This window comes from Anguilla anguilla, chromosome 16 (assembly GCF_013347855.1).
Source record: "Anguilla anguilla isolate fAngAng1 chromosome 16, fAngAng1.pri, whole genome shotgun sequence".
Taxonomy (NCBI): Eukaryota; Metazoa; Chordata; class Actinopteri; order Anguilliformes; family Anguillidae; genus Anguilla; species Anguilla anguilla.
Genome location: NC_049216.1, coordinates 24029954 through 24053587, shown reverse-complemented (window position 1 = coordinate 24053587; position 23634 = coordinate 24029954). Strand labels below are relative to the sequence as shown.

Genomic DNA, 23634 nt, shown 5'->3' with positions numbered 1-23634 from the left:
TGACTTGTTCAGATCCATTACCTGAGAGATGTGGAATTGCGCCCATTAACAATTTGTAGTAAATTTGTATTTCACATTGGTTTTATGGGGTTTTTATGAGGGTATCTGCTACAATCCCCATTGATGGTATACAGAGCATTGAAAGGCTTGTACAGGTGGAGGAAGGAACATCTTATGACTTGGGTGTCTGTAGAGTTGATTAGTGGATCATGAAAGGGGAATTTTACCCATAATGCATTTTAAGTGTTTTCTCTAGGCCTTGTGTGGTATGATTGCAATTGTACATATACATTTTTACCGGGACGGTACAGTAGTGCAGTGGGTAGCACCATAGATACGAGTGTGTGAGTGAATGGAGAGTTAATGTGTATGCCGTATAATATTGGCAACCTGTCCAGGGTGTATTCCTGCCTCTCAACCAATGCACACTGGGATAGGAACCCAGAACCCCCACGACCCTGACAGATGGTAATTTTTACAGATATTTTACAAATGAAAATAAAGTATTTTTATGCAACTTCCTGGAACTACCATCTCCCGTAGTGCATTTCTTTGTTGCAACAATTAAAAAAGTTGTGCATCACTTGGGAAGAGAACTGGGGAACAGAATGTATCTGGGGTTGCCTAGGACCAGTTTAAAAACCCTTGAAAGTTGTTTCACCCTGGAATGGTGTGATAGAGACATGGATAGTTAAGTATTTCACTATCCTTAAAAATTAAGGGAAACGTTCCCAGATAAAAGAACCATTTACAGTGTGCAAGTTCGTCCTTTTTTTTTTCTGGCTCACAAGCTTGAAGTTTTTGATGGGTCGTTGCTTTTACTGTCAGTTCATATATTTAACTTTTATTGCTTTAGGGACATGGCACAAACCAGCCTGTGGGAACTAACCTCCCTCTGCGTGTTTCCTATGAGCTTCAGTTTCCCACCTCGGGAGGTGATGTCAGCGGTAGTGATTTGGGAGCACTGCTCGATTCCACCAGCTTCATCAGCCAATGAACTCTGTACATTGTGTTTACTGAACATTTGCAGCTGTTGTGTTGTGCTGGAGTAATTTTGCATGAGGAACAGTGTTGCAGTCTTAACTGGGCTAATGCTTGTGTGCTTTAGTGCTTTCTGTGAGGTGTAAATCCAAGAGGTATTTAGATCACAGGCTTTGTAAATTGCTGCTGCAGTACTGAAACCTGAAATTATCAGCACATTCAGGAGTGCTAGACCCAGCCTATGACCAGAGCCACAAACAAAAAAATAGAGATGAAAATATGCCATTAATTTGCATTAATCCACTGGATTGCTTGGATACAAATTGAGTGGTTTGGGTGCCTTTGGCCTCAGTGGTGCAGTGAAATGCATGGCTCAAGCATCGCTATGCACTTGCACCAGATCGTTGGGGACTGTAGAGCCAACGCGCCGGTCACAGTCGTGATTTCCTCGCCCAGGTTCAATCAAGTGGTGAGCAGTGTGTTTCGGAAGGGAAGATTGCATTCCACGTGAAGTCAATACAACCATTCTGAAGGCAGCCCTCCAGCGCAGAGTCTATTAGGAGAACAGGATTGGTGGAGCGGCTCTCGTAGTGGCGGCTTCCAGGCGTTGAGTAGCGGACGATGTGTGAATCAGAAGAAAGTTGCCTGTGCACTGATTCGCTGTAGGCCGGGCTAAATGGAGTAATTCGATCCTCCGCTGTACTGTATGCTTTATCGATTGAACGCCGGTCGATATTTCCCCGTGGGCAGCACTGTCATGGAAAGCGTGCTTTTGCATTATTAATAGCGAGGAAAACGAATAGGAATGGCACCGTTCCCCAGTCTCGCCAGGGGCTTCTGACACAGCGCGCCGTGGGTGATTTGTTGATTGAAAATAATCTTTTAAAATACGATTTAACCGCTACCTCGTAAATGGGCAATTGTTGAGTTAAATTAGAAATGCAATCTGCTCTCTGCCTCCAGTCTTCTTTATTGACTTTTATCTCATGACAGTCGATAAGTATGATAACGGAGAACAGATTAAGGTTATCTACGTGCAGTCCTGTATTAGGACACGATTAAAAATAAGTATTGTACTTCAGTGTTTGTGGTTTTCAGCTGCGTGACGGCAAAGTGTTTTAGTGTGGGCTGGCCCTGTGTCCACTTCAGGTTTCAGTGTCTTTTGAAGCCTTCCTGTAAACCCTGATAGACTATTCAAATCCATATCTATGACCATCTGCATCTCCCTGCTTATTCTGTTGTCCCAATTAGCGTTTTTAATTAGTAAGTTTGACCTGTGAATGGTAACCTCCACAGATTCTGTTTGTCCTTTATTTTGTGTGGATAGTAAGGAAATAACTTTTTCTGGAGCTCTTGTATTTCAGTGTGCTACAGGTACCTGTACGTGCAAGTGAATGGGTTCATAACTGACCGTAAAACAAGCAGTGACATTTGATCATCCTGGTCCTCTGATTATTTCCTTTACATGTTCCACATTTACAATTCTAGCCATGTGGGACATATTCCATGTGTTAGTTGAATTCAACAGGACAATCACGTAGTAGTGTTTGAATTAAGATTTTGCAGCCAGTCTGTCTGCTCCTTGTCTCCCCCCCCCCCCCCCCCCTTCCCAAAATGAAAGCTTAGAAATTCATAGAATTCATTCACATCAGCTGCTGGAAAATGTCTTCATCTTTAAAGGTCTCTGCCTCTACAAAACCGATAAGGTGGGTTTCCCAGAATAGAGCCTGCCAGCTTGCTATAAGTCCCCATTGATGTGTGCTATCAGAGCTTGATTTTTCTTACAAGGCTGTAGCACATAGCCTCTTGGTTCTAGTGGGGGAATTGGGCTTGTGTGTAATAATGGGTGACCCCGTTCTAGCTTATAGCTTTGACGAGGGAAGTATCGGAAACCCACTTGAAGGGACTTTAGTGCTAAGTGGAACTATGCTGTACTTAATGCCCACTCAGTCTGGACTCCCAGGTGCTTGTTCCCTTAGTTGGAGGTTTAAGGTGATGTGGTCTGAATAAAAACAGTCTTGTATCCACTGCCGAAACTGTTGTAATGTGCTGTTTTCATTTTTGTCCTCCCACGCAAGGTCAAGCCTTTGCATATGCCTTGTTCAAAGAAAAATGAGGTACCTTTTGACAAATTTCCTATCTTGTGATGAACGTTTAAACCTTCCTATCTCTCTAAATGTAGTTATTGCTTTAGGAATGCTTTTTCATCGAAACATGCTTTGATTCTGAAGCGTTTATCTATAAAGCACATTTTTGTGATGAATGTAGCCTACTGTTCACAGCGAGGCACCGTGAATTGTCCCTGGTAATCAACTGTCCTGTATTATAAGTATGATTATAACAGTTTGTTTCTCCAGCAGAAATAATGGTTAATCAACAACAAGTGATTTCATCTTGGAAAAGCAAAGCAGCCTCTCTGTCAAATAACAGCTCTCATGTCATATACACCACTATTTAGCCTTTGCAGAAAAACAATTTTGTAAAATTGGCATGCATGTCTTTTAGTGAGTAACTACACTGTGATGGCAAAATCTCTACTGCACATATAAAGTGCATTGCTTTAGAGGAGCAGATGCACGTACTTTCTCATTTGATGTAAGGTTGATTTCCAAATTTACCTTTGATTTGGTCTGTTTAGGACTTGGATAATGAAGCCTTGTTTTACAGTGTATTTTTGTAAATTATTTTAAATAAAATAAAAATATTTTTGGGTTTACAGAATTTCACTTTTTCACTAAGCCATCAGTTTTATCTTTGTGAAATATTTGAAGCTTGAGTAATTGGTTATGGTGATCTGGCTGCAAATATAGTTAAATATTCCAAATTTTGAGGAAGAGGACCAGTTTGCATTAACTACCATACCTAAACTAAAACAACCAAAGCATTTGGATGGAATGTAGCATGTGCATTTCCATTGGTGGAAACTTATGCAAAATACTAATGTCAGTTATCAATTTTGTGTATGGACCCTGACCAATGAATAGCAAATGCCACTGACTCAGACTGCTACCTGGACTCAATGTCTGGCCCTAAAACTAGAAAGAAAGGGAAAATCTAATTCAGTTTTGCTATTTTAACAGGCCTTATCTATCCCTATAATACTGAATAGGAACTGGTTGACTGCGATATGGTGGCTCTGGTCACTAGTACAGGATTGTGTTGTGGGCAGGATGACATTTGGTCCTCAAACGTGAGTCTTACTGTCCTGGCTGGCATGTACCACAGTGGCTATAGAAGGGGTGCAGTAGGTATGTCGCTATGAGTGACCTCTTTGTTCAAGTGAACAGAAAGCACAGCAGTCGCTAGAGGACAGGATCCGGGACTCCTGCTACAGAACTTTCTCATCATCCCTGTTTCCCTCGTGTGAACTGTGGTCATGTGAACGAGTGATTAACGGGGGAAACATCTCTGCCTGGGAGAATCCATTAAGTGAAGGAGTGGGGTTCTTAGCACTGTAAGGCTTCAGAGGTCTCTGTGGGGCACAGTGTAATGCAGTATAGAGCAGCATCGTTCCCTTGAGGGAACTGTACTGTGGTTAGTGCTTGAATTTGTCACCGGTCGGCTGTCTCTCTGTGTGCTGGAAAGTCAATGAGAAAGGGAACGTCTTCTCGGAAGTGCATTTCCATAGTGTCGGCCCATTGGTTAACGCAACGTTAGGGCGCAGTCCTCAGTCTCTCGGGCCTTCTGCAGAAACCAGACGGGAGTCTGATTGTAGCGCGTGGATTCAAATCGTTCCCCGCAGGCTCTTGACTGCAGCAGAAATGGAACAGCATAAAAAGGGGGGGAAACGCCCCCCCGGTCAGCGGCTCTCCCAGTGAGGGAGGGAGAGAGCGAGCGAGCACGTGCTGTTCAGGCTGATGAATTGTCAGAAGCAGCGGGTCTAGCAGCGCTACAGCGGAGCTGATGCCAGGCTCTTATTAGCGTGATTCCCAGTCAGGGCTGATGAGGCCTCGTTAGCTGCGGCCGTGTGCAGGTCAAACGCAGGGAGCTGACAGCATGTTAAAGACCAGGCTGATCTTCCTCCGCTCCCGGCTTCCCAAACGTGCCGTACAGCAGTTTTTCTGAGAAACACGACGTGATCGTGATTTTTATTTCAGGTCCCTGACTCTTGATGACGTGTTTTCTATTGAATTCTGTCTTGCTGAATCAGGTGGAGGTATCACCTGCTGCTGCAAGTTCCTTTTCAGGGTGCCATTAGATACCACCTTATTCATATTTGTATTGGGGCGTAGTGGGTGAGAAACTGGACCAGAAGGTCACCAGAATACTGTGAAGACTGTTAAAATTGTTCCCTTGAGTAAGGTATTGGTTCCTCCTATTTGGCTTCCTCCTGAGATTTCTTCCCACTATAGCTTTTTCTCACCACTGTTTTTGGGGTTCAGGGGTTCATTTTGTAGTATCTAAAGAGTGTCCTTGTATTAGGCTCATATGTAAAATGTTTCCTGTGTGTCTTTGTAGATAAGGTCTTCTACTGAGGTACATTGTAAAGCAGCTCTTTAGGGTCCAGAAGGAGACATCCAATGTAGAGTCAAATCCAACATCACATGAATAGTTTGTTCAACATAATGTAGGGTAACGACAGGTCTTGTGATCCAAATTGTTAACTATTCCCCTTTGTGCTTTCTAAAATGTACACCATAAGTGCTTTATAATTGTAAGGAATTTGACATGCTATTAGGCATAGCTATTAGCTTAAGTTAATAGTGTAGGGGTGGCAGTGTAGTATAATGGTTAAGGAACTGGCCCTTGAGCAAGGTAATTAGCATTGCTTCAGTATATATTCAGCTGTATAAATGGATACTATGTTAAATGCATAAAGATATGATGCCTGTAATGTAATGTGCATGCAGTCTTAATGAAACCTGAGATGTAATTAGTCCAGGAATCTATCTGAGTGCAAAACAGTCATGCTAGTCGACAAAAACGTCAGCATAATCTGCAGCCTAAGAGAGAATGAAGGTAATTTCCACCATTATGCTGGGGACACAGCAATTAATAATCTGTGTGTATTTCTACCTTACATGACAATGGTCAGGCTTAAATTAACCAGCCAGATGTCTGCATTAATGCTAGTCAGCATTTATTTTTCACATTAAATTCATATTCGGGATCCTGAGTACAAAGGGAGCCCATGATACCAGGGAGGAGGGACAAACTGAAAAAATCTTGGGACCAGAACTCATAACTAATCCTTCCCTTATCTGTTAAATCCAAACACTGGCCAGTTTCCAAAAGTTACAAGGTTTTGTTTGATTCAAAAGCGTTACTTAAAAAGATCAGTATTGGATCAGATCGGAAATGTGACTAACACAACCCTATATCTCTTTATATTTTGGTACCATTCTACCAAAGTACAATGGCAATGCTTTGTATAAAGTATAACATGGTGTAATACTTAATACTAGTAATTATGTTTAAAGTATGAAATGGTATTTTAAGAACAACAATGCATTTTATTTGATTTGCAGCCTTTCTGAACACCCAAGGTCACCTTACACTTGGGCACAAAGTGTTTTGTATTTTTCATTATGGAAATTAACAGCACAAAAAATGCCCAAAATTTTACGTCAGAAGGATGAGTTTAAGATGATACAGTGATTTTAAGGTTGAAAAAGCCCTGTTTTTTATATGCATGCAGGAACACTATAAAATAGTACTGACTGAGCCACTTAAGCCTGTCCAACACAAAAGGCCATCCAATCTGAATAGGCTTAAGGCAGGTGCTGAGCATGAATACGTTTACTGTTTCTTTGAGAACTTTTTGAATGAATTGTGTTTCGTGCAAAATCTCCTGTCCCTATTGTGAACTGTACTGTACTTTAAACTTTTTCACATGTTGTTTGAACAAGACATTTCACTCCCTTCCATTATTACGGACTAAATTTAGGTTTAGTTACGCAACTTACATCTTTAAGAAGTGCTACTGTTCATCCAGACAGATCCACTTGTGACACTGGCAAAGACATTATTAAGTACTTTTGATGTAAATATTCTGCTAAACTCATGCTGGTGTTCTCTAGGGAAAAAACCTCTCACAATAATTAATCACAACCGCCTGTGCCTTTCAGCAACTGTTCTTGCGCTGAAGCATTAGAATGTAAGTATTGAGCATGCATTATCATTAATATGAGCAAAAGGGAATTGAAGTATCACAACTGGAGCTATTTATTCTTGACAGTCCCAAAATGCACTTAATGGAACCATTCATCCTGAATCCATTAATTTTGCTTCCGTATGTCCAGTTGATGTGTATATTTATACACATGAGATGTAAGTCTGGCAACCTGGTTGATTTTCTCCAGACTCTTCTGCTTCCTTGACCAGCCAGTGGAGGGCAGTATGTTCCCTGTCAATGAGAGTCGCGGTCCCTGGGCACCAATGAGAAATGTCGTGCATATTACAACTGCAAAATAACCACTCTGGCAGTGACAAATCGAAAATGTGTCATTCTTGCTTCAAATGGGCAAACTTCACTTTTCTCTCTAGGCTACATTTGCTCAGAAATATTATAATTTGAATTCATTAACCAAAATTGAGAATTTAAATAAAAAATGTTGCTGTCATTCTAAAAAGTTTTCACTTCACTGATCCTTTAATGGACAACCTAAAAAAACATTAAAATCCATGCCTCCAAGGGTCGCCAACACTAATTAGACCAACATTTTCCTCTGAAGGAGCTGTGAACAGGAGAGCCAGGTAAGAAAACGGTGACAGCAGAAATCGTACAGGTGCACACACAGAGAAAATGATTTTAATGGCTGCACTGAATGCTATATCACTGCATGGTGATATGTTGCTGGCAGATTTTTTATAAAATGACATTACGTAAAACAATACATTTTGCTGAAACAAATATGTTTGCGTCATAATTCTTCTAGTGGACGCAGCATTGACTCTGCAGTTAATTCACAGGAAATCTACAGATGTAATTTGTGCCCCTTGCAGACTGATAAATGTGTTGCTGAATTTGCTATTAACATCCATGCTGTGAAGGGGGCGTTGAGTCTGAGGCTATTTTTCTCTGCTCTCGCAGACGTGATCACCAGTGAAAATTGTGTTCATAGTGGTTCATCTGAATGCTTTATACTTTGCTGTTTTATCATGCTCAGCTTTGTAAATATGAAGATGAGTCAAGGCAGTCATTGAAAGGCTTATTGTCAGAACAGTCAATACAGATAAAGGCCAGTGCATATGTAGAGGATCAGGTGTGAAGAATTGTTCTGTTCTCAGTCTTCAGACCCCCCCCCCCCATTATTCCCCTCCCCCCCACCTTTTCTTTAGAAGTTTGTGCAGTGTGAGCTGACATTTTGACATTTTCAGCAAAGTGGTGGATTTGTGTTTAACATCCATACTGTCAGAGTGGCGTAATGTTTACCCTGAGAAAAAATGTGAGCAGTTGGCATGGGGGGGGGGGGGGAGGGTAATGAGTAGGGGATTGCAGTGATGACAGATCTTCTGAAGGGGAACCAAAGGGCGAACGTGATTACACAGCAGAGGCATGTGCGCTGATTATGAAGGGAGCCCAGCGTTGATGGGAAGGAAGTGGCGGACTAAACGAGAGCCTCGGCGATGAGGAGATAATGCTCACATCAGTCCACACTAACGTGTGGTCAAGCCCCGCCTACAGTGCTCCACGACTAGTTAATCAGAGTGGCCACCTATGCTCCTACCTCCCTTTCTAGCATGTAAAATGGAGCCACACACCCGGTACGTCGATGTATGTATCTATATTTATTTTATTTGGCTCTGTGTCTATATGTATTTTTGTATTCAAACAATTCACGTGTTAAAGTGCACATTCTAAGCTTTAATTTAAGGGTATTTTTATACACTTTGGTTTCCCCATGCAGAAATTACAGCACTTTTTATACCCTTTTTACACCAGTTCAGAGCACCATAATGTTTCCTTTGCATGCAATGACTGTGACCCATAAACTTCAGCAGGTGCTGAGTATCTTCTCTGGTGATCCTCTGCCAGGCCTACAGCAGTATGTGTGGGATCATTGTTTTGCTGTAGGGTGAAGTGCCGTCCAATGAGTTTGGAGGCATTTGCTTGAAGTTGAGCAGATAAGATGGTTCTGTATCCTTTAGAATTAATTCTGCTCCACACTTTGCTCTTGCAGTCTCTCTGATACAAGTATATCCTGGTCTCATCTCTCCGCAAGAGCTATTTGCTGAACTCTGAAGGCTCTTTAAGGTACTTCTTAGCAAACTGTAACCTTGCCATCCTGGTTTTGTGGCTAACTAGTGGTTAGCATCTTTCAGTGTGGCCTCTGTAGTTCTGTGGATGAAGTCTTGGACAATATGAACAATAGTCACTGACACAGCCGTGCCTACAAACATGTGAACTGTTTGATTAACAAATCTGAAATTATGGAGTAATGAACCAAATGAAGGAGGAAAATAAGAGTTGTCCTAAACATTATGGAGCTCACTAATACATTGACCTATTGTTAGCTTTCTGTGTGTCGTTGCTAACCAATGATGAAGCAGTCAATTAATTGTCCAATTACTTTTGGTCCCCTAAAATGCGGGAACGACATACTGTATTAAAAAGGCTGTAATTCCTGCACAAACCACCCAAAATACATATAAATACCCTTAAATTAAATATGACAAGCTGGCACTTTATATTCCTTATATTCATTGTTTCATTTCAAATCCAATTTGCTGGAGTATAGAGCAAAAAAAAAAAAGAAGGAGTTCCCCTGTCCGAATACCTACGGACTATATATATAGTCCAGAGTCTATTTGTGTACCAGATCAGCGGCTGTACTGTAGAGGCACAGCAGAGACACATCACTAAGTGAAAGAGTGACTTTTGGGAATCGCTGCTGTCAGACTGACACAACCCATGCATTACAATGACCCAGCCATTCCTTCTGGGAAAAGGGTACTGTTCTTTTTATTTATTTATTTTATTTGGGTCAAGATGCTTTTTAATGCAGTTTTCTTGTAAACTCACAGACTCTTGTTGTGGTGCAGGTGGAAATAGCTAAAATACTTCAGCTAATACTTATAAAGATTTACTGATACACATCTTCTGTAATGGCCCAAGTTCAGTGAAACTGTTATCCCCGTCGTTTATTTATGACAAAGATGCAATCTAATTTTCCTGTAGCACCAAACTCCTTTGTACTTGTCAGTGTGCGAAGGCCATCTTCTCCAGGGGGTGGCATATGCATAGTGAAAAGTCACTCAAGACTAACTGAAAGTGACTTTACAGCTCCCTCCACAGGCCCTTGCAGAGGGCCTCTTGTCCTCTTCAGAGCCGTCTTCAAGGTTTACTCCTGCGGCCTCCTGCTGTTAACAATGACACCCCACAAGATGCGGCTGTCTGTGTTCCTGGTCCTGAATAATTACTGCTGAGGCTTCAAGCCTACTGGGCTCCCGCTGGCTTTGGGGACAGCCTTCCTTCGACTCCATGCTCCAAAGCTCTCATTAGGGAAAGTTGTTTCTATTCTTTTGAATACAGATTGCCTTTCTGATGAGCTATGGGACCTCTTTCAAAAATCTTAAATTATAGAGCAGACACCCCAATCCATATATTATGTATTTATCCATAGCTCAGGAATGACCTCATAGATATTGCATCTGACTGCATACATATTGCATCTGCATTTCTTGCAGTGAAAAACATTCCAACTCAATGATTTTTATTTTTATGGAGTGTACAAAAAACAGTGTAAAAAAAGTTTAATGAATTAAAAAAAACATTATAGAACATAATAAGCACTATTCACTTACCATGTCCTGAATGTGGAAAATGGAAAATTTTTTTTTTTTTAAAACCACATAGGGACGTCAACTTAACAATTTAAGGCTTTGCATTCAGTTAGCAGGGATTGCAGATAAATTGGTATTTGTGGGAATTCCAGGGAGTCACAGCCCCTCACAAAGAGTAAGGGCAGCCTCCCCAGTGAGTGTTTGCATAATGAAATGTAGATGTGCTTTCTCTGCATGGCACGTCTAAGCTCCTGGATGTGACGGGTGGGCTGTCAGATTTCCTAAAGTGAATGGATACATTGCGGCTTAGCATTATCCCTTCACACCAAAAAAAATAATACAAAATAAAATTGTCCACGTGCCAGAAGAGAATGAAACCAGGTCAGCATGTCTCAGTACACCATTAACAACTCAAACTAAATCAGGGAAAACTTTCAGACTGTCTTGCCAGAATATATATTTCGCTGTATTTTATAACAGGCTGCTATTGTGTTGAGGGTGGCTTGTTATATGAAATGGTTTGGTGCATCAGTGCATTTTTGTGCAGTTTTTCTTGGATGGATCACAAATACGATAATTTTAATCACTTTTTTCTGTTTTAATTTGTATTACTGGGATTATTGTATTACTACTTATTCTTGGTTTAATTCACCACTAAGATTTTCTTAAATCAATAAATGCAATTTATTCTTTTATCTATGATTATAATAACCTGAGTGCATAGTGTGCACATAATTGTGGGTAAAATTTTAATATTCATTGAGAAGCTCGGGGCATCATGGCTGTATGTGGAGTCTTTCACCGTACACGTGTCTAAAGAGTGAATTCCGAAATGTTGGGAAGGGAGGTCACACAGGAGTGGTAACCACTCACCTCTCCATTGGTGTGATTTCAAAACAAAGGGATGCTATTGAGAAACACTGGAGAAATAGGATGAGACAGCACCTCCACTGTTTACAGCACTTCATACTTCATACCTTTTTCCTGTATTGGAGGGAGCCGAATTTGATTGTCTGCGCCATAAAGATTTGAGGATGATCTGAAAATGTGCAATAGATTTTAGAAGCAGAAAGTATGACTCAGATTTACTGGTTGGGTGAAGCTGATCTAAACATTTCATGGGTTGATTTACCGTAAACAGCCTGACCCCATGTTGGGGAATATAAAGCTATATCTGACACAGGTAATAGGGAATTAACACAGAGCCACGGTCACTCATTAAATAGCTGGTGTCAGCCTCTCAATGTATGCTGTTTACATAGCTTTTCATTTCATTTCGCCTTTGCTGTTTGTTCAGTTTGCACAGTGCGGCTGACTGGTTTTCATAGCACTATTAAGTGTACTTCACTGAGTTATTCCCTTTTGATTCCTGTGTTTGATACTGAGAGATGACAGAGGGTGAACTAGAAGAGGCATGGCCTCAGCTGTTCCATCAACAAAATCAATATCTTACATCTTCAATGGACACTAGTTTATCACAATATTCTTGCTTTTTCGACAAATACTGCTCCTGGTGCTTTTGCTAATACCACCGATGTAGCCACCACAGCTGCAAATGCTGCTGCTACTACTGCACATATTACACTGCTGTTGCCTGGGCTCCACTGACATACCTCAGCTCAATGCATGCAGTTCTGTGTTACCCAATATGGCAACTTGCTTTGAGGTTGATGGAGTCTGACCTTTATACCTGTAGACTTTGACCTTTCAGGTGGTGCCCATGAGTGCCTCTCTTGCATTTGTTTGTCAGTGTCAGTGAAGGACGTCCTGATGCTTGTGGCTTTATTATTCCTGCGTTGCAGAGGCTGCAGTGAGTGATGCTGATTATATGCAGAGTTTGTTCACAGGGGGAGGGTAAAATGGTTGCCTATTTTCTTGTGTGATTGATGATGTGTCAACATGACTCTGCTACCTACCTGGGAATAAGAGTTTTTGGCTATGGTATTAAACACACCTATCTCAGCCTGCCTTGTCTGGGCTCCAAACTCATCTATTGTAAACTCATCTATAGAACTGGCCAAAATTCTGCCAGGACACAATTCTTTATGTGGAAATGCTGGTTTTTCTCAGATATAGTACAAATAGCTTACTTTGGTCTTGGATTTTTAATTTTTCTTCATGTTCTTTGTGTGGATAATGAAGGATTGAAACTAAAAGCAGTCATCCATGTAAGACTACAGCTGAATTAATGATGTTCAACTGCCACAGTAATAATAGTTTTGCTCGTTTAGGCTCAAGGTTAAAGAAGAGTGGCAGCATTAGGCAGGGCATCTCCAGCCATCTCCACGTGTTGATAATCAAACCGAAAACATTCGTAAGAAGCTGAAAACACGTCACGTCAGCCTGCAAATACACGCAGACGCAGGGCTGTTCCATGCACTGTATGTACCAATTGTTTTCTGAAGAGTATATTTTAAATAACAAGGTATATTCTAATAATATTAATAATATATAAGATTTTACAGCCCTTTCACTTGCGGGGGCTTCAGCTGCTTCTGCCTGGCTACACTGTGACAGTCAGGCTATTAGTCATAACTGCTGAACCACAATGACCTCTCGCTTATGATTTGCCCTGTCATGAAAAACTGACCTTGCAGACCATATGAGCAGTATCATATTGGGTTCCACGGGCCGAATGGAGAGCTGGTGTAGTGTGACGAATTATCCCCAGATTTTCATCCCTTTCATGGTCAGTGTAAGCATTACATAAAAAATCAGAGAAATGCAGGAAACAGACATGCTAGTATGAATGGCAAATATGTTTCTGTTATGCACAAAGACATGGAACTGGGGTGGGAGAACAAAGCATGCTGTGTGACATCACAATACCCATCTCTCACTCCCCACTGCTCATATCGCAGCTACTTCTCACCTGTGAAAGATGGAGAGGGCATATGCTTTCAGACACACCAGCCATGAGTCTCTCTCCCATGCAGGCCAGTGTATTGATTCCTCAGAACTCTGTCTTTGAAAAGCAATTCTTAAACTCAGTTAAAACCTCACTGGATAGGATGCTGTGAAGGTTTTATGAAAAATAATCTGATCTGAAATGTGTTTGGATTGAAGAAGGCTTTATGTGAACAGTTGAAGCACTAATGCAGGATGATTCAATGAGAAAATAAGAGATAAAATAAAGTCATAATAAATGCGAAGGTGGAGTCAGTTTGCCGGGGCTGAATGTAAAGAGGAAAACCCTGGTCGGGGAAGAGGACTCACCTCATCTCTATTAACAAACACACATTCCATGGCTAATGTTTTAGCTATTTACAGGGTAATATATGGGATACTAGACAATTTATATGGCTTCAAGGCCTCTTATATTTGTACTTTTCTGCACAGAGGCTTTCTGCTGATTGATGTGCATTTGAATGAGGAAAAGTTTGTGTGGAAACTCGTATGGAATCACTGTTATAGAGCGTGTCAGCTGCTGTCGGTGGGACAAAGCCTGTGTGCCACTGCTCTGTGATTAAGTCACCCCTCAGAGTGTCAGAGAAGGCTTGTCAGGAATGTGACGGCCTCTAGACATTCTCCATGTTTTTCTTCTTCCATGTTGGGAGGAGACCCTGCTTAAAATAAATTATTGAGAAAGTGGCAAGATAAGATGAGTAGGACGAGTGGACAGGTAGTATGGGGTTACGTTCGATTTCCGTTTTTTGGAATTCTACCAATATCCAGCCAGTGCTTCTAATGTGAGGCATGGGCCAGGGCATTGCCGGGCTCAGTGCCAGGAAATTTCCAGGCAAGGTTCTTGTAATTTGACTGACATTGCACACCATATGTTTAAGAAATGAGAGAGAGGTTTGTGATGAAGATTCAGTTGTCAGCTCAGGGTCAGTGTGTCCAGCATGGCCTAGGGGAGTGACTGTGGCTAATGGTCCTCTGGTTGGGGTGGTAGTTAATGCAAACGTAGAAATATAACAGAACCAATATATAATTACCAGAGAGGATGCCCCCATTTTGTAACAGCAGCAAGTTCCTTTTAGGCTGTATAAATATCAGTGCTGGAGTGCAGATCATTAATCCCCATTAAGCTGGGAAACGGCAAGAGCAGGGCATGCTGAGAAGCAGCATTATTACCATACCAACTCATATTACCATACAGTTTATATATTTTTTTAATTCCTTGTCCTTTCCATCCTGATAGACTTCCCTGATACTTTCCTGCAGTAGTTACCATGGAAAATAAAAATGTTCTGGTGCTTTTGTACAACCTGGAAAAATGTTCGTATCTATTTTTCCAGTTTAATCTTTGTATTTGTGTTTGCTTGAGGTATAAAGTAGGCCACAGGATTACGAGAGAGGGAGAGCTTATATCTGTCTATGATAAAATTGGATAAAATAGTAGACTGTCATTTTATGTATTCATAAATATTCAATGAGCATCATCAATATTTCAGAAATGATAATCTATCTGATCTAATTTAAATATTTAATGCTGTGATTAAGATTTATTTATTTTTTTGCATGATATATTGTCCTTGGACACGCCTTTCTTTCCTCTTTTTTAAAATCGTTCAAACTGCAGGCCAGTTACTTTAATAAACAATAAATAATAGCAAGATACCACGTGTACCATGTGTATCCTCGCTGAAAAGTGCAGACAAGAACATATTTTAAATCCTTTTTGTGTTTGGAAAATTGTGATGAAACCATAATTAAAAATTACAGTGATTCAATTTAATCATAATATGCTATCGTAACAAATCTAAGCTAGCTAGTACTGACATTTTTTTTGATTCTGAATCTAAATTATTAGATTCATGGTTGCTGAGTATAATAATGGTTTTGAATCTGATTAAATGAAAATAATATAGGGACTTTATATCCTGGCAGATGGATTCCATCATAGCAGTGATAAAGACGATGGCATATGAGCTAGACAGCCATTATCATCAAACCACCACAAGCAAGTGAAACAATAGTTTTAGTTAGACTAAGGTAGCCTGTCAGCCAATGGGAGAGGACATTCTATGCCCTCATAAATGAGTGACATGGATGTGAGTGCCACTCAATTATTCATGAAATGGCTGCTGACTCAACTGAAAGCGGTAGTGCTTCTCCCTCAATGGCCATCTTCATGATTTCGAGTTTCGGCACATTTATTCCTATGTTGAGGGGATTATTTTTCAATTTATCCTCTTCTGAAACCAAGACTCAGACCTAATGTGTTTTCTGACAAAACTTGATGCAGGTTTTCATTTCAACCCTAATTTAGCACACCTGATTCTATGAATTAGCTGCTAAACAAGATATCTAGGTGCTGAATGAGATGTGCCTTGTTTGTGTTGGAGTGAAAAAAGTGTTTGTGTGCGAGAGAGAGAGAAAAAAGCAGCTGCTGGGTAGGAATGTACCAATACAAATTTAATCCCCTCAGTTCCCCGCAACAATCTAAAAGACTCGTATCACAGACCGCTAAACAGCAGTCTTACCAATGACAAACTTTGTTTGCATTATTTATTATCAGGGTAGTACTTGCTCAGGGTTAAGACTATGTCCGTCGTGAGATGATATTCAAGCCCACAACCTTACCATTACAAGTCATTATTTTCATAATTACAACCATTATCAAGTTCATAAAAGCTAAACCAGAGTGGCTTTGCTTCCAATGCAATTGAGGAAGTAGAATTGTGCATTAAACAGTTCCTTTATGCTAAATATTTTAGTAGCTCTTGTCAACAGAGACTTAATAACCAAATAACAATCAAGTCACTGGGTATTAAGACTTTGCTAAATATTAATTTAAAGTAATAAATTCTTGGACTCAATTTCCTTCATTTATTTCCCTGTGGTTGTTAAGCAAACATGATTTCCCATCCATTGGAATGAAAATAATTGCATATTTGAACTTGCTTTTTTCACTTTTTGAACATAAGAGTAGAGTCTTACGTATTTTGTAGATTTTCATCATAAATGTAATCAAACACATTTTTGTTGAGTTAGTTGATTGATTGTTAAATAAACATGACTTCCTATTCATTTGAATGAAAATTATGTATTCAATAGCTTTTATTTTTTTTCACTTAAGACTACTCTTGTATATCTTGCTGATTTTCCACTGAAACCCATTTTTCATCATAAATTAGTGTTACAAGTGTTACAATTATAGTAAGGTTAGAGTAAGGGTTAAAGTTAGGGCCACAGTTATGATCACAGTTTTTGCAAAGCTTAGCATAAGGGTTACAATTAGCATTCGCGTTATGACTAGTGCCAGAGATAATGTTAGTGTTCTGATAAGGTAATGATACGGGTTAGAGTTTTTATTAGGGTTAAGGTTAACACTGCAGTTATGGTTCTGGTTGAGGAGTATGCATCTTACCACACACATTATTTAACAGGATTCAGTTTGGACAACATTGTCACCAGCCATAAAGCTGGACTGGTAACAGTTTTTTTGTGGTGTGTACAAGAATGTTTATTTATCTTTGAGAAAAGCACACAAGGCCACAGGTGGGGAAAAAAGCAAAAACCATGCATTTCTGATCTCCTCATAGGATTCTGGTTCCAAATTATGAATTAAAACAACAAAGAAAACAAAGCACAAACCAAATCAAAAGAACAATTTTCAGCCACAAATTGGATTTTTGAGATACATTTCTTCCTCTCTCTCCTTCACTTTAGCTCCTGTGTGGTTTCTGTTTTTCAGTCACAGTCAACATCTGTGAAAAGAGGCACACATTTAAGACCTTGAGCTGATTAAGAAATGCAATCCAGGTGGGTGGCTACCTAACAAGCAGGTGGGGTCCCAGATTTCCCTCTCTCAGGCTGAGCTCTGAACACAAACATATTTTCTGTTACCTTTTCCCTCACATTTAAACATTTTTTCTCACTCACCCATCTCTTTTCCTGGTCCTATGAATGACATAAAGTGTTCATCAAATATCACCTAGTTATCTAATTGCCATTTTCTAGTTTCAGGTTTTCTGTCCTGATAAGTGTGCGTGTGTGTGTGTTTGCCCTTGAGGAAACTACTCAGATCAGATGAACAGATGTTACTTGAATGCTTGTCTTTTGTCATCCACCACATGTGGTATATTGCTCCTGTAATTCTTAGTATTGAATCCACAGCCTTTCAGTAATGCGGTAATATCATATACATACTGGTTGATCATGGCTTTGTATTATAATGCTCCTGCGTGCCCACACCTACAACATTCCAAAATCCTTTCTCTTTCACATCAATGGATGGCACAGACGAAGTCTCTGTGGGCAGCGTGACCCAGTTTCTCTCTTTGTTCTCCTGCAGCTCTCTGTGCGCTCGCGTCACCCCGAACCCCGTCTTCATCAACACGCAATTTATTCTTTTAACAGCGGTGCAGCTGGAATTAGACACTGACTCCTGCAGGGTCATAAAATCAGCAGCGATAACAGAAGAGCATCCTCCTACCCAAAAATGTCAGACATGATGTAATTGTAGAGTCATTGTTGTAACAATGAGAAGTCCAAAAATAAGGAATATATTATATGTATACCAAAATATAATATACGAATGTGTACATTGCCACAGTCAGGTAGTAATTTTATGATCTCACTTTACACTAAGGGCCATTAATATCTGTGCAATCACGTTGTAACTACAAAGGAAATTACAAATGAGTAATTACTGATTACTGTGTATATGTTCATTGTTACATAGTGTTTAAAAATGTAATTTATGGCTATATTTCAAGAAGTCGTCTTCAGCTATGTTTTGAAACACAACTTTAACAATTGCAAGTGCTATGTAAAATGTTTATGTACACAGTAGTTCCACCATACATACCTCTTCAGTTACAGTGTAAATACACAGTTATTGGCACCAATTCACATAAACTTGTGGAGTACATACTAATTTCAAGAATGTTGTATCAGCATACATATTGAGGCATAAACCCTCCGATACGTTGAATGATGCAATCGGCAATTGCGCATCGCCCTGTAGAGCTACTGACCACAGTCAGCATTGGCATGGTCCAGATTTTGGGCTCATCCGTGCACCACAGCGTGGTGCCTTAACCGAATGATACACCCAGCGGCCCGCTTAAACCTTTTTTAATCTAACATTCTTAAATCTGGGAGATTGCAAAGGTATGGAGTGATAGCCCACACTGTGAGCTTTGTGAGACCTGCTGTGCATTAAATATTTACAGATACTGAAGGTCACTTGAAGAGAGAGCCCGGCACTGAGTACTACAACGCTCCGGGACATGCCCTTACATGTCCACCTGAGGAAAGGATTTGGAGGTAATGAAAAAGTGGTAGCCATGTTGTATTTATTGTAATAGAGAACACTTATCTCACGATGACCAGCACTGAGCTTCATTTGGACTCCAGTCAGGAGATCCAGTGTATACTAGTCAGGCCTAATTTGCTCGTGAGAGGCTAAACAAATTAACACTTGTGTCAACACTTGTGGCTGAGAGCATGTTTGTGATTGTGCAGGTGGATTGACAATGCAAAAATGGACAAACTTCCAAGACCCATCGGACTCAGACAGACAGGTGGCTTGCAAGGGTGAGCAAACAACTCTAGGTTTCTGAAGCAGACCTAGATCTATCATTGTATTTCAAGAAATATTTATGTCAGAAGGTAATTCACAGGTTTAAAGTTTCCTGATTACACCAACGATTAATTCAGCAATGGAAAACAATCAACCAATAATTGTTTTAATTGGCAGTCCTATTATATTTAGGTCTAAATAAATAAAAGTGAGAATTTTGTTATTCTGCCATGTTCCCTCTGAAACAAACTTATAAATGTATAACAGCCTAACAATCATATTTTATCTTCATTAGTGTAAACTAGTGCTTCACCCAGGAAGCAAAACGAGCATTTAAATGGCAAAACCAAACTATGTGCTCGCATATGTTAGCACTACAGTCAAAACAGGCATGTCCCTGCCCTCATCTGTGTAAGGGCAACGACCTCAGAGATCACAGTGGCTGCACCTATAGGGGAAACTTCTGTCAGTTCCTCCTGTAATTCATTGAAAGTCCAAATGTGTTCAAGAGGCCATTTTAGCACTGTGCTAACAAGCCATGCTGCGATAATTCAACCCTATTATATGATAATTCAAGCAATGCAACTTCATGAGCACAGTAGGGAAATAATGAGCCTTTTCCCAGAAGTCTTGCTGGAGGACCCTGAGAAGAAGTGTCTGGTTGTGATTGCAGTGATTGCAAATCTGCTGAAATAAGGGCTGCAAGATGTACCATATTGCCCCCCTCCCCTGCCCCACCTTTGTCTGAAGGTACTTTGATACCCCACACAGAAAAAGCCCTTTCTGTTCACCATGTGTCTACACATGAAAGCTTTTAGTTTTGTCTGAGGTGACCTCTCACATTTCACATTGAATGCGGAGAGAACTGTCTTGGTAGTGCGACTACTGAATCATGGAAGGCCATGGGTAACCACTTGGAGCCACTAAAGACTAGCTTGTTCCCCAGAAAGGGAGTCAGATATGATCAGTCATGATCTGATAACATGGCATAGAGTTCAAACAGAGTTACCATAGCATCTTCAAAACTGCCAAATCACAGTTTGTGACCACATTCTCTTGCCACAAGAGAAGAACTGTTTCATTAAACTTCACCACTCTAAACAAACCAGGTGTGAATGTCGTCTTAATCATTCATTTAAGATGTATAGGATGGTGGCGTAGGATGACGGTGTAGATGAACCTGGAGCCACTTCCATGTGAATTTAGTAAAATTTCTTACAGGATTGTGGAACTTGTATTATTTCCCATACAGTTCTACTCATTTTCATTAGGCTTGTCACACTAAATAAGACTTAACAGTCTAATATCTAAAAAAATACAATAAAAATTATACTAAAGGAGATGCAGCGAATGATCGCATTGACAGTAATTCTGCTCTTTAGCTGAAGTCATTGTGTGTGATTTTTATATTGATGGTGTATTTGGCAGAGACACCACACTTAGAACAACTTGTGCATATCCAATTGCTTTCAGTGTTTCATTCACATTGACTTTCTTTGGGTGAGCTGCCCAAATAGATTTTCTTCGGTACAAAAAGTTTTTTTTGTACTTAGTTGTTATTTCTGTAAGCAATGTCCTCCACTGATCGCCAACCCAACCCCCTGTTAACCGTTTCTAGTTTACTGCAAATGCGGTTCAAAATGAAAATGCATATGTGCAACAAAAGTTTGATTTACTGCAGCATGGATTTTTAGGTTTTCAAGAGAATAATCTTTAGTTGTCTGATTGATATTTTGTCCTTGAAATACAACTTTATATCATAATGAATCCACCCAGGAGACTGTTGTTGCTGTTGACAGCTTTGATGTTACAGTGTTCAGTGAACCGTGACTGACCAAAGATTAGTGATGCAACGAGCTGAAACTGGCGACACTTCATAAAACTCAATGTGTTGATGATTGGACTGCTTTTTACCCACACAATGTATCAAATCAAAGGTATTTTTTAATTCAGTGAAAAGTTCTCTTTTCTAAGGATTCTCAAACGTCCTATGTCCCACAAAAACTTCCCAGGCTGATACTGTTTTCTGGCTGATAGCCTCTTCTAAAAACCTCTGAAAGAGACACAGACACGAGCTGTAGAAGGAGGAAGGGAGAGAGAGAGAGGGAGATGGGGAGAGAGAGAGAGAGAGAGAGAGAGAGAGAGGTTGGCTGCAGGGAGGAGTGAGAGATTCAAGGTTATCTGCAGTCAGTCAGAGATGCAGGCTGCCTTCACTCTGGGGCCCCCAGTATCGACCGGTGTCAGGCGAGGAATGCGTCATCAAGTCCAGCCGGGATTAAAGATATTTCCGAGATAGCATGGCACTCAATTCTTGTACTGTATGTCTCTATCTATATGCTGCTCTGATAATAGATTCAAAGCTTTCATCATCAAAGCCTCCCCACCCCACAGACATTTCATAGTTTAATAATTCACTGGGAATTTTAAGAAATGCCACACAAATTCCTTTGGATGAACTGGAAGTCATGGCACATGGCACATTTCTTGCCAGTTGAATATTGCTTCAATACTGTGTGTACAGAGAGAGAAAATTATGCAAGTATTTTATTAATCACAACTATTTCATGTTGAGTCTTGCCTTGCATGATTGTTATCCAAATTTTGCAGGGCACCTCAGAATTGATGCAACAATCATATGTCAGGCACCAGGAACATTGTTAGTTACTCACAAGAAGTCATATGTCTAATTAGAGGAGGTATGTTTACTGTATGAGCACAGAAATGGCTCCTGGCTTGGGTTAGCTTGGATAGGGACAACTGTTAGAAAACAATGTTCTGTGGCACAGATAACCCAAAAACTCTTCTGTGAATCGTGTTTTTTTTTTTTTGGATGTTGGGTCCTTGCAGTCCCTGGGGTCACTCAGGTGTTTTAATTCACATTATCTTTCTGTTGCTGTTTTGCTGGATCACATCATTAGTCACCTCATTATAAAGGCTGCATGTGTGCGTTTCTGCTTTCCCTCTGTGTTAATGTACTGCGCCTCCTTGCCTAGCATGACCCCCTCCTGGCTAAGCTTACAGGAATCCAGTCATTAATTCACCTCCAGCACAGTGTACCCCCTGAGGGGTTCATAACCAGCTACCAATGTTAGGGGGATGCAGGAGCCTGGCTTTAGCCTTGGGAGAAAAAGGGGAGGATAGAGTATATAGTATTTATTAACCTCTTAGCGCAAAGCCCCTAGTGGTCGGCCGGACGGCGTGTCCAGATTACTAAACTCAGACATTCGGTGCTACTGCAACCAAAGTACGAGTTAAAAACAGAAACGCATTCTTCTAGTTTAATTAGTGGACGATACACGACAACTATGCCAAATACAGAGTTTCGCAGTGCCACCATTGTCGCTCTGGCCGTTCATTTAACACGCACCCCCTCCCTGCAGTCTCATCTAGAAATCATCCCCCATCCTTGACATAATAGACAATATTGTCCATCTTGGCATTCATAAAAATATTCTTTCACCACTAAAAAATCGTATTCCGTCATAGCAACAAGATAAACCCGACAATAGCCCTAAGATATGCCTATACAGCAGTGAAAACGCTGCTCACTGAATAACAAAATAAACGAGAAAAAGTTTTTAAAAATGATACATTCTACAGTCAATATCTGGGACTAAATATTGAATAAATATACAACCTTACCATTGGTTTTACGCATAGATGTGTCCCTTTTGAGACTGAGTGGTCATATATTGTCTTGGACAATCCGTTTGGGAAATATACGCGCATGTGTGATGCCTGGGTACCTTCCAAAATAGCTGTGCATAATACCACACCTGTTGTTTACGGCGTCGTCGCCCTTTTTAGTACAGTCTGGCTTGATTGACAATTCATTTATTCAGTAGGTGAGAGTATAAGCTTTCTAACGATGTATAACATGTCTAATTTTGCTTTTGGAATAGCGTTTTATAGGTCAGAGTAACTGGAATTTTTCTTATTGTCGCATTCAATTACGCATTCACGTGGTAGCACTAAAACAAAGACACTGCTAACGAAACCTTGTCAACGATTTTTCGAAATTTCTTGGAAAATACTATTATTATTGAGGACTTCAGAGCATAGCTAAGCCATACGTTTGCTGATAGACCTAGCGGGCATAGTTTTCTGGTGTAAGACAGGAGCGGATAGAACTATATCATTGATTTCCTGTCTCTGTCTCCATCTACTGAAAACAGACAAGATTTCATCATTTCTGTGTAAGTATTACTGCTCAAAATACTTTGGTTATTACGTCATTTTAGAAATTGAGTGTCTTTAAATAGGTTAGTGGTATTATATAATGTGGATATTTCACACTGCAATGTAAGCGTTAGTTAGTAGTGTAATAGTTTTTTTGTGAAGCATGCAACAGTGATGACGTTAGAGTTGGAGCATTGCCAAAACGTGGACGGTTGAAAATTGTTTTTATGTCGTCGTCCCAACCCCATACGAGAAATCATACGAGAGTGCAA

The 23634-nt window shown here is 40.3% G+C and overlaps 1 long non-coding RNA gene across 1 annotated transcript; it reads left to right on the top strand.

Moving 5' to 3' along the window:
* The first annotated feature begins 17347 nt into the window (after positions 1–17347).
* On the top strand, positions 17348–19198 carry LOC118214963. Its single transcript, XR_004762733.1, has 3 exons — positions 17348–17418; positions 18834–18927; positions 19126–19198. It is a non-coding gene; the product is annotated as an uncharacterized LOC118214963 (long non-coding RNA).
* The last annotated feature ends 4436 nt before the right edge of the window (positions 19199–23634 follow it).